The sequence below is a fragment of the Prinia subflava genome, chromosome 6 (genome assembly GCF_021018805.1).
Source record: "Prinia subflava isolate CZ2003 ecotype Zambia chromosome 6, Cam_Psub_1.2, whole genome shotgun sequence".
In the NCBI taxonomy this organism is placed as follows: Eukaryota; Metazoa; Chordata; class Aves; order Passeriformes; family Cisticolidae; genus Prinia; species Prinia subflava.
This window is the reverse complement of record NC_086252.1, coordinates 10,208,376-10,224,264: the sequence shown is the minus strand read 5'-3', so window position 1 is coordinate 10,224,264 and position 15,889 is coordinate 10,208,376. Positions and strand designations below refer to the sequence as shown.

Below are 15,889 nucleotides of genomic sequence, written 5' to 3'. Positions count from 1 at the left end.
GCAGTGACCTGCAGTGGTTTTGAACTGACAGTGAGGGGGTTTAGACTGGATATTGGGACGAATTCGTGGCTGTGAGGTCCTGAGGCCGTGGCACAGGCTGCTCAGGGAAGCTGTGGTTGCCCCATCCCTGAAGTGTTCCAGGCCAGTTTGGACAGGCCTTGGTGCAAACTGTGGAGGTGCCCTGGCCCATGGCAGGGGGTGGAATGGCATGAGCTTTAAGGTGCTTTCCAACCTAATCCATTCTGGAATTCTGGGATTCTATGTCAAGTGCAAAATGCAAGTCAGAAACCTGCTCCCTCGGTGACCACATGCCTTCGCTCTAAGCCTGCTGTCACAAACAGCCAAGGTTTAAAGCAGTTATTTAATCCTTTTCGGATCCCCCGTTCCACAGGAGGCTGAAGCCCTAACACACGTAAACAGCCATACACGTGCTGGAAGCACTGCCGAACTCTGCTGATGCTGTTTGGGTGGAGATCTGCCGCTGCTTTCTGCAGAGCGCTGTTTGGCCTTCTCACCTTGGCACGGTGCGATGCACTCGGACACGGACGCCGCAGCCAGGGCGACGCTGGAAAGGCAGAGGTTCCGTCCTTGGGCTCCGGGAGGGGTGCTGGACGCCCGGGCAGTGGGGGCTGGTGCCGGGTTCCCTTGGGGTGCCGGGGCCCTTGGGGTGCGGGTGCGCGTCCCGGCGGAGCGGGGGGGCCCTGCCGGGACCCGGGCTGTGGGAGCGGGGGGGCAGCGAGCCGAGCGCCGCGAGGCTCCGCCCCCGGGCCGGCCCCGCCCCCCGCCCGCCCAATCAGCGCCGCTCCTCCGGGCGGCCGGCCCTGCCCCTCGGCCGCCGTTGCCATCTCCGCCGCCAGGCCATCTCCCTGGGCCCCGCCCCCGCTCGCGCTCAGCCTCGCCAATGGGAGCGGGGAGCAGCCCGTGGCCCCGCCCCGCGCGCGCGGGGCTCGCGCCGCTGGCGGGCCCGGCGCGGCCTGCACGTCGGCGGCGGCGGCGCGCGCACGGAGCCGCGGCGGCGGCGGCGCAGCGGGGCCGCCGCGGGGCTCGGCCGGACCGCGCATGGCGGAGCGGCGGCCGCGGGCCCGGGCAGCGGCGCGGCCGGAGGTGAGCGCGGGAGGCGGCGGCGGCGGCTGGAGCGCCCCGCGGGACCTGTCCAGGTCCTGACGCGGCGGCAGGTGCCGGTGCCGGTCGGCCCTGCCGCCCCGCACCTGTTGAGGGCGGCGGGGGCGGGCGGGCCGGGCCGCGGTGGAGGTGCGGGGGCGCAGTGCGGCGCGGAGCGGGGCCCGGCCGTTCCCGGCGGGGGCGGGCGCCCGGGCGGGCTCCCCCGGGCAGGGGCCGCGGCGGCGGAGCCGAGGCCATCTTTGGGGGTGGCGGTATAGCCTTGGGTAGCACGGGAAGTTCGGCTCTGGCCGCCCGAACCCGGGGGTAGCTCCCCAGCGGGACCGGCCGCCGGTCACGGCGCCCGCCCCGGCCGCCCGGGGCCGCGGGGGAGCGGGGAAGCCCCGGTGCCCGGCAGCCGCTGCCGCGGGGCCGGCTTGGCCGCCCTGCCCTTCTCCCGATCCCCCCGAGCCGCCGCCGTGCTCCTCCGGCGTCGCCGGGTCCGGCCGCCCCCGGCACCGCCGCCCGCCCTCTGCAGTGGGGAGGCGGCGCGTCCTTGGAGAGCAGCTCGGGCGTGAAACGCGGCTGCACATCCCGGCGCCTTCCCTCCCGGCTGGATAACCCCGGCACAGCCCTCTTCCATCTGTTGCCGTGGCCCCCGGTGGATCTCGTTGTTCCTTTGGGATTTGGTTGGATCTGTGCTATGCTGGAGCAAAACTGCAGTCGTGAGATCTGTGGTTGCGCTTTTGAAAGTCTGCTTTGCTTACAATAACAGAAATAAAAGGCTTCCGAAGGGCACCTGTGTGAGCACCGAGGGGCACCGCTGGCCTGGGCCACTCCTGCTCTCTGCCCACCTTCACCTTAAACCTCTCAGGACTCAGGTGAGGGAAGCACTGGCCGTGGCAGAGAGGGTCTGCACAGCATCCAGGACTCTGCACTCAGGCTGGGGAAACCACAGAATTGATGGATGAGCCACCATCAGCCATGCTGGTCCTTGGCCTGGGCTTTTTTCCCCCTTTTTTCTCTTTTCTTTTTAAATTTTTGTCTACATTTTTTGGTAGAAAAAGGAAAAGAAATACCAAATGTAAAGGAAAAAAAAAACCAATTTCATGTATTTTTTTAGAATAAACAATATTAGGGTCTCATTTCTTACTGGTTTTTATTTTATCCAGGTGGTGCTGAGCTTATTGGAGCTCCCAGGCTCCAGAATCCCAGTTGGGATCTCCCAGGCACCCTGCTTGCTCTGTGAGTTACTCTGTCACTCCTGAGAGTGAAGTCGTAGTGTTGTTCTCCCAGCTGTTTTATGCTGGAGAGTGGCAGCAGGCCAACCTTCCTGGACACACAAGATGTTTAGAATAATTAGTGATGGAATACCCCTTGAAAATAATTGTTTGGGTTTATCTAGCACTCAATTGCAGCGATATCTACCTCTAAAAATAGGCAGGCCCCTGTGTAATGAGTCTCGTAGTATAAACAAGTCGTATCTTGAATGACTGTTGTTACTTTTGGGATGTCCGAGATAGATGTCTTTGGGGGTTTTGCCAAGTCTTCTGTCTGACATTTTTTTTCCTTCTGCAGTGAGCTGTGTTTCTTGGCTCTTATGCTGTGTGATTGTGTGCACTGACCAGAGGCAAAGCTCAGTAACCTTGCTGCCCAGGGCAGCCACAGCTCACAGAAAAGCTCCCCACTGCTCCTATGATGGCCCAAGGCTGAGCAGTCATGATTATTTCATGAAATCCACGCTCACATGGCGATGGCTAGCAGTGGGTGTCCCGGGGTGCAGCTGTGTGAGCTTGCCTTTCCTGCTTTCAGGAGTTAGGAGTGAGGATGGCACGAGCAATTTTCTCATGTTTTGCTGTGTGGTTTATCAGAGCGTGGTGGTTGAGCATTGGCTCAACCTCTCATGTGCACACGCCTTTTGGACTTTGTTTTCAGCAGCCAGCACGCTGGCCGAGGCTTCTCTGTGTTGCTGGCATTCAGGAGCACCGGCTCCTCAGCTCAAGGGAGAAAAAACAGCCAACTTTTTCAGCAGGAGGAGCGTTTGCTCTATGGACATTTGTTTTCTGAGAAGGTACCAGAGAGCTCATTGTGCTCAGTGTTGGAAACAGGAGTGTCTCATAGCTTCGATCACACTGTGCTCACAGACCCCAATCCACTTCGACATTGCCACCAGTTATCCAGATTTGTCTGCTCAGTTGGAAGTTTGGTGCCGTTTTGTGGGCTGTATGTATTTTAGGAATGGAAATACAGTTCCATAAGCCCTCAGTGCCAGGCCTCTGTCTTGCTATGAGCACGAAAGTCTTCTGAAGAACTTTTGTTATAATTAAATGGGACTTTTTTAACAGCCACCCATGTTTTGGTGAGTAAAACCTAAAAGGCTGGGCTTACCAGCTCAGACAGTTTGGGACTGGGAGCAGGTGAGGCTGTGCTACTTCCTAGCAAACTGATGTGTGCACTTGGCAAAGGCCAGACTGCTGCCTGTGGTTGTTCCCAGTCACCTGGTCAGAAACTCTGTGTGGGAACGAGGGGTTCCTGCTGAGCAGGGTGATAGCAAACTGCAGTGAGTGTGACTGTGAGTGTGACCTGTCCTCGCAGCAGTCAGTGCTGTTGAGGTGTCCCCTGCGACTCGAGGAGGTTTTGGGGATGGCAGCGGTGGTTGTGCTTCAGGTGAGGAGTGTTTGTGGGGAGTGTTTCCCTCACTGCAAGGGCTGGGTTGTGGTGCAAGGGTGGTTTCACCTTTCAGCGTGGTGAGGCTGAAGTGGGTTGTCTGCAGGTGCTTGCAGTGAGTGCCCTGTTAGGCTGCTGCCTCTTGTGTTTGAAATCCTGGCGGTGCAGGACACTGAGGGTCTTTGCTTGGATGCCTGAGAATATCTGGTCTGATGAAGAGAGATGAGAGCTCTTGCTGTTTCTGCAACTTATGAAACCAGTAGGTGCTTGGTATGTTTGAAACTCAGGCTATCCAGCTGCTGCAGTGTGAATTTCAGCGTCTATTTAAGTACTGAAGATTAAAACTGTGACTTTGGGCTGTATTTATCAGTGGATGCTGTTATTTATGTTTTGTGGTTTTAAAGGAAATACCTTTATAGTAGAAATGCTGCCTGACAAACAAAAAAAACAAACCTTGGTGAAATGATTATGTAAGCAAGTGAAATGGCATTTTAAAGCAAAAGTTTCTTTCCTGTTTGGAGACAGTGTGGCTGGGTTTTTTTCTCTTTCCTGCTGTTTAAGATTTTTTAAATCCTTTTAGTGAATGTTTTTGTGTGGTAGGTATGAGAAATGGTTGTTTTGCAATTTAAGTCCTTAAAGAGATCATCGGCAGGCTCTGGGAGCTAGCAGGGGCCAGATGTGAGCATTTGGGGCTGTAGCTGACCAAAACAGCAGCACATGTGTGCATTTAAGTAATAATTAAGGTAAAAAGCACCCCAAAGAACCCATGTAACTACTCTTACTGGGGGAGCTCAGAGGATGCTTACTGCTGCAGTCGTCCTCTTATGAATGTCTGGTTGCAGAGGGGTTCGGGATCTTTCTGTGTTCTCTGCCTCGGGGTCAGCTCTGTGTGTGTGTCTCCAGGCCAGGGGAATCCATCACCTCCACAGAGCTGCCGGGCTACCTTGAGCTGTTCCCGCAGGAGCCGGGCTGAGTCAGTGCCGGCTGCCCGGGGCTGTGACTCAGAGCTGTCCCCTGGAAGGCACAGCCCGCTGCCAGCACGGCAGGGTGTGCTGTGACCCCATTCCAGAGCTCCTCTGTGAGGATCGCCTGGTTAGAGGGGTCTGGCAATGTCCGACTGCTTCCCTTAATTGCTGTGTTGGTGGGAGTTGGTTGTTACCGAGCTTTGTTTCTGTGTGATACTGATCATCTGTGGGAGTGCCAGGGAGCTCTGAGGCAAGAAGCTTCTCCTGTGTACAGTATTATGGTTTTGTCTTCGTGGATTGTGTTCTTTCTTCACATTTTATTTTAACTTACTTATTTTTGAATTATTTTTTAAGATTTATGTGCTTAAAGAGGAAGGGTCCTTTGTTTTTCTTTTGGAGAAATGTCTTCCCTGAAGCTCTAGGGTTAGGTCTGTTTGTGGTTCTGTCTCCTGAAGTGAAGAGAGCTATCCGTGATTCTAACTCAGGATTGGTTCATTAAAAATGTCTTTATTGGGAACTCTGGCCATCTTCCTGTGCTCCTAAGCTTGGTTTCCCATTGCCTGGCATCACACCCTCAGTGCCCCTGAACAAAATTGGTCAACACCTTGAAAAGTCCATCAGATTTGGCAAGAGAATGGATATTGTCACAGGTGAGTACTGGGAAGTTGTGTGAGCACGAGAAGCTGTGAGGAAGGAAATCTCAGATGAGTGCTCTGCTGGAAGAAAAACTGTGGCTAGAGTGCAAATAATTGGACATCAGAGGAGCTCTGTGGTAGTGAGACCAACAGGAGGTCAAGTTTCATAAGCAGTTCTAGTAAAAGGTGGGTCCTTATTTCCTAAGTATCCCTTGTTTTCCTTTGTGATAGTAAGAGAGGAGTGATCTGAGGGGCACTCTTGCATCAGCATAGGTGAAAGAAGAAAACAAAAGGTTTGGGTACAGTCCCTCACCCTGCCCCTGGGAGCTGAAGCACAAGGGAAACAATTTTAAATTTCCCTATAAAGGCTCTTGCAGTTGTTTGGAATAATGTCCTTTTATAGGTGTAGAAAAGCACTAGGCTCAGGATTTTTCCATGCAGAGTAGTTTTGGCAGAGATGCAAAAGGAAGGGTTGCTCAGCAGATTGCTGAGGAATTTTTGGATTTAGTTAATTTTAAAGAGATTTTAACGGAATGGGGTGGTTGGACCTAGTAACATGAAGAGTATCCTGAGTATCCTCATTTGGAGAAAACATGTGAGGAATATACTGTATTTTGAATTTCAAGTAGAAATCTCCCTCAGCTGGGGATGAGTATAGTGCTGCATGGCAGAAGGTACTTTCTGATTACTTTGCTGCCTGGTGCTTTTGTTGCTATGATACTTTTAAGTTGCATAAACGATTTTATAATGGGCCTTAGGTAAAATGATATGTGAGTACTACACCAATGTCAATTTACCTTTGTTCCAAACTCAATTTACCAATGGCTTCTCCTTTCTGCTATTAATTTTGCCATACGAACTCTGAAAAGGGATGAACTGTTTAAAATTTGATCAAAAAGAGAACAAGCCATGTGCTAAATGCTAGTTTCTTTCATTTGTCACATGTAATGTGAATATAAAGTTTTTACATAGGAATTATGAAGCAGCCTCAACTAGGAGGTTTTTTTCCTATTTAGTCTGTGTAGGTTTTGAGATTTGCAGATATAGTTAATACTTGCCTCTGCCATTCTGAAGGGCTTCTGCTGAAAGTGTTCAGTGTGTCTGAAATGAGGTTGATTTTGATTTAGGCTGAGTTACTCAGCTCTTCAACTTCATTAGCAAATGAGCCTTCAAGTTTAAGCTTTCACTGGCTTTTTCCTTGCTTAGTTATGCTCTAATATTTGTGCATGGTCTGCTGGAAAACTATTTGAGGGGAAAATATCTTTGACTTCTTTCTTTAGATGCAGATTTTATAAAACCTTGTTTACAGAGGCCGTTCTGTATCAAAATGTGTTTTAATTTTTCACGTCAAATACTGAGCACAGATACTGAGTGCTTAATAAAACAACTCTAAAACTCATTAGATGGCTCCCAGTAAGAGCATAGTAGGATCTTTAATTAAAATGCATGATTAGCTCTGTTTTCATTAATAAAATTTTCAGATTAGGTGGAAAATAAGTGCAAAATAAGGAAACTCTAGTGGAAGACTCCAGTTAGGGATAATATAAACACCGGTCCAGACCACAGATCATGAAATTTATGCAGCAGAAATTACCAGGGACGTGGGAGAGTTCTGAAGGAAGACACCCCTGCAGGCTGGTTCTGAGAGAAGAGTACAGCCCTGTAGATGATGGAACCTTAGTGTGGTGCACAGGGTAGGAAGAAAAAGATGCATTCTGATCAAAACCGGACTAAGATGCATTTTAGTGCTGCCTTTGGCCTTGTAGTTGCTGTGTTTTTCACAGCCAGAGATAAAGGATCAGTGGTGGTATATTTAAATCTCTGAAAAATGAGAAGAATTAATGTAAGCCGATGGCTGAACTGTGCTTTGTTTGGGAGAAACTTGTAATAAAGCTGGCTCTGTGAGGGAACCAGGGTTATATCCCTCCTCCACTGCCCGGGTTTTAAAGCTTGCTTTTGACATGCACAAGTAGCTCACACTGAGAGATCAAAGGAGGAGGAGATAACTTCTCTTTTGTTGGATGCTTACTCACTTTTATAACCCTGATAGCCTTTGGTCAAGTTTACACCTGGAAAGCTCTTTGTAGCACGGGTGTTTTCCACAGTATGGAAATTACCAAGGTGTATGAAGTAGGGAGAGATCTCCTTCGCAATAGCTTCTGAATCCAGAAGACAAATAGTGTTTTTCTCTGTTAAATTTTGGTAGTTTTGGTAGCTGAAATGTGTCAGCTGATTGAACAGCACCCATTGGATGCTGGCTCTGTGCAGGTTTGCAGCCCCTTGGGCCTGTTGCCTGCGGAGTCTGCACAAGGTTTGGATGTTGTTTACAGGCAACTGTGGAGTCATTATTCTCTGTTAAACCAGAGTCATCTTTTCCAGCTGGACTAGAACATATTCCTGGTTTTTTACCTGTAAGCCTTTCAGAGCAGCTGTGTGGCACAATGCTTGTATTTTCTCAGCCGTGGTGGCTTTGATGTCTTCTCAGGGGCTGCAGCCCCGTTCTTGGCTAAAAGCACTTTTACAGCCAGCAAAGCCAACCTTCCAGTGCTGAGAGCAGATAGGCTTTCCTGGGATTTATTGTGTTGTACAGACCTTCTTGTAGTGATATTTTTACAGATGCTTTTTGTCTCCCGCCGCTCACCAGAGCCAAGTGGGGCTCTGCAGTTTGGTGTCATGTGATACTCTGTTTTGATAACAAAGAGGAACTGGAAATTAATGCTCAACTCAGACCAGTGATCCTGGCAGTTGTGGGTCGGGTGTGTATGCCAGTGTTTTAGTTGGAGTTGGGAACATGCTTCTGAGCCTACAGAAGCATGAAGATGTGGCACATAGGGACATAGTTTAGTGGTTAGTCTCAGTGGTCTCAGAGATTTTTTCCAGACTTGATGATTCCATGATTCTGTGACAATGCTGCGTGTCTCCACAGCTGTGCTTGAGGTGGGGGAGCTTGCACAGGCTCCCGTAGGAGCAGGGTGAGTGCGGAGATTAGCTCTAGGGGCATGTCCACCTCCTCTGAGGTTGTGACTGGGTTGTGCTCCTGTTGCTAATGAGTGTTCAGAGTTTGATTAATAAGAAGCTAAATCGGGACCCTGCACTGAATTAGCAGCTCTGAAGAACATGAGGCAGAAAAGCACAGCTGATGCAAGCGAAAGCAGCAGGGTCTGGTTGGGAGCGTGTGCCTGTGCTTCTGGCAAAGCACTGCCAAAGGGATGAAGTCTCCCAGAAAAAGCTTTTGTGAAAGTGGAGAAAATCCTGTCTTCACTCCATAATCAAACCATACGTGCTTGAACTGGTGGAAGCTCAAGCCCAGTACCACCCCTCCTCTATTTCACGAGGACTGTCAGGTCCTTCCATCAAATCTGTGAAATCTGTTTTTCTCATGTCTTTGAAACTCTTGCAAGAATCTGTTATGTAAAACACAACTCTGCTGTTTTCCATGAGGATGATAACTTGGGAAAGCTTCCCAGCTAGTGGAAAGGATGCATTAGTCTGGAAACCTTGGAGTAGTTTGTCCCTGTTTGGTGCTTTTATCTCAAAGTTGATTTCCCCAGATCTCAGTGCTGGCAATATGGATAACGAGGGATAGTGAGTACTACTGTAGCTCTGTCGGATCTTTTTTTCCTGGTGCAGTCTAGTTTATCTTCTCTTATCCCTTGAAAGCTATTCTTAGTAAGTGGTTGTTTTTCTTGAATTAAATGAGTGAATAATCACTATTTCATTCACTGTCCTTACATATGCTTAAATATAGTATTAACCTAATCTTCTTATATGCTTTTCCTTCTGCTGCTCCTGAGTTCCTAAAGGAATCAGGTTCACTATTAGTAAGATCTATGAATGAACTTGCCTGGAAATGAAATACTTCTTTTGAGCTTTGGCTTGTGTTTATTGCCAAGATGGTAATTTATTCATATTTTTGGACAGCAGCATCGTTCCTCATGCACATAACTTCTGTGCTGTCAAGAGAACATTTTCTGCTTACAGATTCCTCAGATGCAGCCTGTGAGATGGTTTTGGTTTTGTTTTTTTTCCCTGCTTGGAAGGGAAGATGAGTGTTTGGTGGCAAGCCTTTGGTTTCCCATTTTGGGAGGGAGGCAGGGAAGGAGGGAGCTCTCCGTGGTACCGGGCAGGGCCGGCGCTGCCGGTGCTTGCTGCCGCCAGCAGGGAGGGAGGCTCGGCCTGCCCTCCTGGGCCTGGCACATCCCAATCATATAAATACTGTAGAAATTATATTTTATGGATTTTTTTAATATTAGTTGTTAATTTATTATCAACTTCAATAAATATGGCTTAAATAAATATAGCTAGTATTGCTGTAACTCTGAACTTTCTTTTCTCTCCTCACTGTGTTCCAGATCATGATGGCTAGCTGGCTCTTTTTTTTGCAGCCCAGGCAATACCCAGTGCTACTGGATAGTATTCTCAACCCCACTGCTTCTTGTCCCTCTCCTTGTGCACTTTTTGTGAGACAGAAGCTCTTTGTGCAGGCTTCAGTCAGGCTGCAGACTGCAGCTCAGCTGAAGGTGGGCTGTGACACCTTTGGGCCGGTTTGCCCAGCCTGGGTATGAGCACACACAGCTCCTCTCAGTATCTCTGATACCTCTACTGGCTTTCAGCAGAAGCCTTTTTCAAGTTCAGGCTTCATAGAACAGCTAGTGTTGGGAGGGACTCACAAGGATTGTTGAGTCTAACTCCTGGCCCTGTACAGGACAGCCCCAAGAAGAGCTGTGGTTTGTTCTCCTTTCAATATTTTCCTTCCTCAGTCCTTTGTTCAGCAGATTTATTTTCTTTTAAAGTTTGCGTTCCAGACTTAAGGGAGGTTCCCCGATAGCTGTGAGAACATTTTCTGAGTAACTGCTCTTGATGGCTTTCAGTGAATATGGAAGGAACTAGAAGTACAACATTTGATTATTGTAATAAAAGCTCTGTTGAGGAATATGGCTATTGACTGTTGCTCTCTTGCCAGAGTATCACCTGATCTATAGGACAGCTTAGCTGAAGCAGGCTGTTTTTAAAGCTAAAGAAAAATAGCCAATATTTTGAAGGTCATAGCTATTAGAGGGCTGTGGTAGAAAGTAGGGAAAGGAATTTTTCTTCTGGTAGCTTTCAGTGTAGCAGAGCTCCTCAGAGTTATTTATGGCTTTGGCTTGGGTATTTGTGCATCTCCCTGGGTCACAGACCTTCCTTGCTGTCTTCTAGCGTTTTCTTGCCCAGGTTTGGTATGTTGCTGTAGTCCAATTTGGACATAAATTGTAAAAATACAAAAATTGTATTAATGGGCATTTTTACATCCAGTGCTACTTAAAATGCATACAAACACCTCTTGTTCCAGCAGTTGTCCTGGCAGCATTGCTAGTGAATACTGCTTTAATGTGTGTGCAGTGGGGTAGTTTTGAATAAATGACTTTTGGATCTCTCTGAGGAGGCTGCTCATGTTCTTACTGGAGGATTTCACTTCCTAGAGCTAAGTCTTGGTTTCTTGTGTAGTGCATGTTCACAGTGCATAGGTTATCTTTGAGAGAACAGCCAACTCCCTGTATTCCTGAATCAGTAGCTGCTTCTTTACTTCACAGAAAATGCATGCATTATGTGCATATATTAAAAATACATGCATATGTATGATATTTTATCTTCAGTACTTTGTCCAGAATAAAAACTTCATTCTAAAAATAACTACAGTAAAAGGTCACTAAAGTAGGTTCATAATCCAAATTCCACTCAACATGGAGTTTTTTTGGCATATGAACTGATAGACTCTTTGCTTTTATGGCTGAGGTCTCTTAAGTGGTCTTGATGGCATTAAAGGGCTCTTTCTCTCTGTGTTTTGCTGTCCTGAACCTGAAGAAAATGTTATGTCTTATTTGCTCCCCTGGGCTGGTGTGCCATGGGAATGGGGATTTTCCATCCTCTTACCTGGAGCAGTCTGTGCAGAAGCAGTGCTGGTCTCCTTGGCAATCTGCTGCTGTTTTAGAATCTTTGGGGCCTCTGGTGGAGTCATCCCTGTACCTGTGCATGTGCTGCTGTGGGTGCTGGCAGCAGCAGCACACGGGGAAGGTGTGGTGGTGGTGCAGGTATGTGTGTGCCCTGTGAGATGGGGAGATGGCAGCAGACATCTTGGGTGGCTCTGCTTTTGTCTGGGCTGGAAATGCAGCTGAGCAGGGAAGATACAACCCTATGGCCTCCAGCAAAATCACAGGCAAGTGCCCGTGTCCCAGGTGAAGGCTGGTGTCTCTCAGATTTTTCTTCCTTCCTCTGCAGCTGGTGGCTGCTTGGTGGTGGGTGCTGCCTGCCTGTGGCACACGTGGAAGGCTGGCTGCTCTGCCCTTCTCCTGGGGCCACCTGGAAATGCTTTCTGGAAGGCTGTAGAAGAGTAGGTGTGCTTGGGGCTAATCCAGTGTACCTGCTCTGCCAATGTTGCAGCATGTATCAATTCTGCCTGAAAAGCGTAGACTATTTCTTGCCTTTGATTCTGTACAGTGCTCCCTTCCAGGACTGATAATTGTTTCCCTTTCCCCCTGTATTTGTACAGACTCTGATTTGTTCTTCTAGACTGAGCATCTCTTTCGGGTGCTCCTCTCAAGCTCCCTGTGCCATAAATCACCCTGTAGTCCTTCTCTGTTTGCCTTCTGCTTTGACGTGATGCTGATGTGCAAGAGGTAGCAAAGTTGGTCACGTATGCACAGCTTGCCCAGAGAAGCTGTTGCTCCTCCATCCCTGGATGTGTCCAAGGCCAGGTTGGACAGGGCTTGGAGTAACCTGGGATAGTTGGAGGTGACTCTGCCCATGGCAGGATTTGGAATGGGATGAGCTTTAAGGTCCCTTCCAACCCAAACCAAACTGGGATTCTATGAGCTGGAAGTTTCATCACTTACTCATTAATCTCCCCCCTCAAAACAGTTTCAGGTTGGTCTTACTGGGAGATTTTTTGGGGCTACTTTGTGTAAATAACTTAGTAGATAAAATAGGTGTAAATATTTCAACTCCCATTTGTCTTGTTTTCTTCGGCTGTCAGGAACAACTTTAATACTCAGCTTTTCAGATAACATCATCTGTGATTTATCATTTTTTTATCTGAACTCAGAAAGGTTAATGAAAATTAATGTAGGAGTTACCTCCCAACATCTCAGCTCTTGAGGGGAATACATCAAAAGTGTCTGATGTAGTCTTGAGCCACTGTCTTGGTACACTCACAGGTTTTGGTCCGGTTGCCCTCTGATGTGGTTTTTGTTCAAGGGGGACCTTATTGCTCCCTACAACTCCCTCACAATAGGTTTTAGCCAGGCAGGGGTGGATAGGGATCTCTCCTCTCAGAAAGTGGTGACAGGACCAGAGGAAATGGCCTCAAGTTGTGCCAGAGCACGTTTAGATTGAGTGGTAGTAAAAACCTCTGCAGTGGAAGGGTGGCCAGGCACCGGCTCAGGCTGCCCAGGGCAGTGGTGGAGTCACCATCCCTGGCAGGGTTCAGAAGGCGTGTACATGTGGCACCTGGGAACACAATTCAGTGGTGACACGGAGGTCCTGTCTTAGGAGCTGGGCTCAGTGATCTCAGAGGTATTTCCAGCTTCAGTGATACTGTGATTCCATGTGCAAGTAACGTAGGCCAGAGGTCCTGAGCTGTGCCTGGGCATGCCAACGTCTTCCCTCTCTCTTGCTCTCCTCCTGCCCTATCCAAAATCTTCTGGGTGTTTTCCTCGCTTGTCAAACTCTGGGATGTATTACAGTTTCTTGAATATGAAGGTGATAAGTCCCATTTCTGCAGAACGTGGCTGAAAAATGTCTAATATTCTGTGATGGCAAACACTCTGCCCACACACCTGAGTGGTGATGACACTCAGATTTTACACCATAAGTGTGATTGGTGGTGTGTTGGATTTTGTGTTTGTTTCTGGTTGGCTTTTTGTTTTTGGTGTTTAGTTTGGTTTGGTTTTTTGGGTTTCTTTAACATACAGTAACTTGATATTGAATAATTCAAGGAACTGCTCTGGAATTAGCTGCTTCAGTCAGTCTTTAATTAGAGAGATCCCTGACAGCCAGTTGCATGCCAGATCCTGAGGAAGGCTTCCAGGATCTCAGAAGCCTGGCGGGAAGTCAAGGTGCATCAAAAGTTAGCTTGAAGTTCTTCAAATCTGCTCATATTTAAGTAGGAGAAAAGCAGAAATGTGACTGTAAAAGTGAAATGTAACACTTTGTTATTCTTAGAAGTCCAGCAGCTTGTTCTTCCTAAAAGATTAGGGATCATTGTAGGGATGAGACAGATGTCAAAATCCTGCAAATCACCACTCTGGAAATGCAGACTGTTAGTGAGGCTGGAGTCTCAAACATGAGGTGCTTCTAGATCAGCTTGCTGCTGCCATGCTCTCTCTCTGGGACAGCCTCAGAGCAGGCCTCTGTGGAAAAGAAAACTCCGTTTCGGATGCAGTCACTGGTTCTTTTGGCTCCCTGCTGCCCTGGGACACTTAGTGCCTTTTCTTGTCTGATGTGGTGGGGTGAGAGCCATCGTGCCATCATGAGAGTCCTTGCTGTGTCTAATCCCATCCCTGCATCACTCCTCTGCAGTCTCCAGCTCTGCCCAAAGCACAAAATTAACATCCATAGAGAAGCAGCAAGAAAACAACTGACCTGGAAACATGTTTTCCAGCTAACACAATCCTTTGTTGGGAAAACAGTTTGATTCGGGTTTCTTTCACAGACTTTTAACTTCCCTGTGCATGGAGTTCCTGTAAGGTGCAAGTTAGAGCTAAAGGAATAAACAGCTCTAAAGCTCCTCCACTTTACATGCATAACATACATTTAAAAAATAATATTAAGCTCAGTAGAAAGGCTGTTGGTGGGTGCCCTGGCCTTGGGTGCACTCGTGTAATCCGTGATTTATTCCCTCTGGTCTAGTTGATGCTTTCTCGTGTTTTGCTCACAGCAGATGCAGCTTGTGCTGTATCTGCCGTGGGGGAAGCTGTTGGTGGACTGCAGGCTGATGGAGAATGATTTGCTTTGGGAGGCAGAGGATAAGCCCAGAATTCCCCCTCTGCCCTCGTGGGACTCCTGCTGGAGTGCTGTGCCCAGGTCTGGGGTGCTCAGCATGAGAAGGACACGGGCCTGTTGGAGTGAGTCTGGAGGAGGCCTGCAAGATTCCCCGGGGGCTGGAGCCCCTCTGCTCCGGGAGAGCTGGGGTGCTCACCTGGAGAAGAGAGACACTGGGGAGACCTCAGGGCCCCTGCCAGTGCCTGAAGGGGCTCCAGGAGAGCTGGAGAAGGACTTCAGGCAAGGGCCTGGAGTGAAGGAGAAGGGGGAATGGCTTCCCACTGACAAAGGGCAGCATTAGATGGGATATGGGGAAGAAATTCTTGGCTGTGACGGTGGAGAGGCCCTGACACAGGTTCCTTAGAGAAGCTGTGGCTGCCCCATCCCTGGAAGGCCATGTTGGACGGAGCTTGGAGCAAGCTGGGGTAGTGGAAGGTGTCCCTGCCCTGGAAGATGTCCCTACTGGTGGCAGGGGTTGGGACAAGGTGGCCTTTAAGGTCCCTTCCAACCCAAACTGTTCCAAGACTGTATGAAATATGCACAATCAGTGACTGTGTTAAGCCTTGTTTCCAGATTGTCCATTTTACCTTGGTGAATGCTTTTCACTGAAGTTGCAGCAACCTGTTCTAGTTTTATCTTCATCTCGTGGCAATAATGTAGTCAAGTTGCCTCTCATCAACAAAATTAAAGGAATTTGTTGTCTGGGCTGCGTAAGATGTTTTCTCCTGCAGTGATTCGTGTGTGGGTATGTCTTTGCCTCTTGGATCTTTTCAGCAGGGAGGATGGTTTAAGTCTGTCATGTCATTTGTCTTCTGTCAGGTGCTGAGAGGTAACACTTGGCCTCTCTGTGTTCTGCCTGTAAATCCAGGAATAAATCACGTTGGTCCTTGAGGCTGCAGGCATGGTGTGGGAGCTCTCAGTGAAGGGTGTATCACAGCACTCATGGCTTAGGATGTGCCCTTCCTCCCAGCCTTGCTAATTCCCAGCCTGTCTCCCAGCTTTGTCAGCATCTCTTGTTGCACCGGGAGGCTGGAGGCAGTGGCACATCCAGCCATCCCCACCTGTCTTTGAAAGCAGGTCTGGGAATAAAGTGCCTTGTTCTGGCACTCCTGAAGCAATAAACTTTATTTAAGGACTGTGGAGAGTGACTTCCCGTGGTAACAGCCAGGGAAAATACTCGTACGTCCTTAATGCACTGCATAATCTCATGGGTTTGAACACTGTTAAACTGAGTGATAATTATTTGGCATCTTTTATTAAACATTGATTTCTGAGGTATTTTTCTGAAGACTAATACTAAGTACACAGTGTTCACATGCATCTAATCTTTGCCCTAAGGTGGGAGTAAGACTGAAAATAATCAAGTCTGCCTTGTTGTGAGGGCTGGAAAATACCGCTGCTGTTCAAAGGAAGAAGGATTTGCATTCCTCCAGTAGGTGCTGCACATGGGTAGAACAAGCTCGAAGGAGGTTTTGCAGGTAATTTTTTGAATGTGTTGAGCTGGAAACG

At 48.7% G+C, this 15,889-nt stretch overlaps 1 protein-coding gene across 11 annotated transcripts in view; it reads left to right on the top strand.

The window, feature by feature from the left end:
- Window positions 1-556: 556 nt before the first annotated feature.
- ADARB1 (adenosine deaminase RNA specific B1) overlaps window positions 557-15,889 on the top strand; it is a 70,119-nt gene continuing 54,786 nt past the window's right edge. For 8 of the 11 annotated variants that reach the window (XM_063400172.1, XM_063400168.1, XM_063400167.1 and 5 more), the window contains exon 1: window positions 972-1,104. The gene's annotated coding sequence lies outside the window, so the exon portion shown is untranslated. Of the gene's footprint in view, window positions 580-971; window positions 1,105-15,749; window positions 15,859-15,889 lie in introns of those variants that run through there. The other 3 variants (XM_063400171.1, XM_063400173.1, XM_063400169.1) reach the window with 3 other exon arrangements.